Genomic DNA, 624 nt, shown 5'->3' with positions numbered 1-624 from the left:
CCATTTACCATTTACCATTTAAAGCTAATCTGCTTATTGCCCCAAAATTGGCCCATCATGCTTGGGACATTCTTAGGACATCTCCAAGTTTGTGAGATGTAGTCTAGCTTTTCAAGGCTAATGGATTCTAGTTGATTAGATTTTGTATTGGAAGGTACCTTGATCAGGGTTCATAAATCTGGTAATAGAGAAAGGAATTGTAACTATAGGTCTCTTATTTTCTGAATTTCCTCTTTACAGGTAAGGCAATGTCTGCATTTACATGTCTTTGCATGAAACCTCTGCATAATTACTGAAAGAAAAAAAATCATGATGGGAAATATTGGCAATCTTTATTGCACAAAATTGGCAGGTTGTTATTGACACTAGTTCCTCTTTAATTGTCCAATTGGTCTATTATTCTTTTCACAGTATTCCTCATGCTGTGTGCCATAAAGAAGCACTGTTGTGTCATAAAGCAATATTGCTCGCCAAATTTTCTGCCAAATCCAATGCAGTTCCACAATTTAACAAGATCTCTAAATACAGAGACTGCTATGGTCTTGTTTTTTTATTGTATTTATACTAGGGGTGTAACAATTCATCTATTACATCGATGTATCGATTTATATTCCTACGATCCAA

General features: G+C 34.9%; 1 protein-coding gene across 17 annotated transcripts in view; it reads left to right on the top strand.

The window, feature by feature from the left end:
* col13a1 (collagen, type XIII, alpha 1) overlaps positions 1 to 624 on the top strand; it is a 119439-nt gene that overhangs the window by 111389 nt on the left and 7426 nt on the right. The gene's annotated exons all lie outside the window — the stretch shown is intronic.

This window comes from Morone saxatilis, unplaced genomic scaffold (genome assembly GCF_004916995.1).
Source record: "Morone saxatilis isolate NCDOM2014 unplaced genomic scaffold, NCSU_SB_2.0 Contig19, whole genome shotgun sequence".
Taxonomy (NCBI): Eukaryota; Metazoa; Chordata; class Actinopteri; family Moronidae; genus Morone; species Morone saxatilis.
Note: the sequence above shows the minus strand (reverse complement) of the source record. Positions and strands in the feature narration are given on the sequence as shown.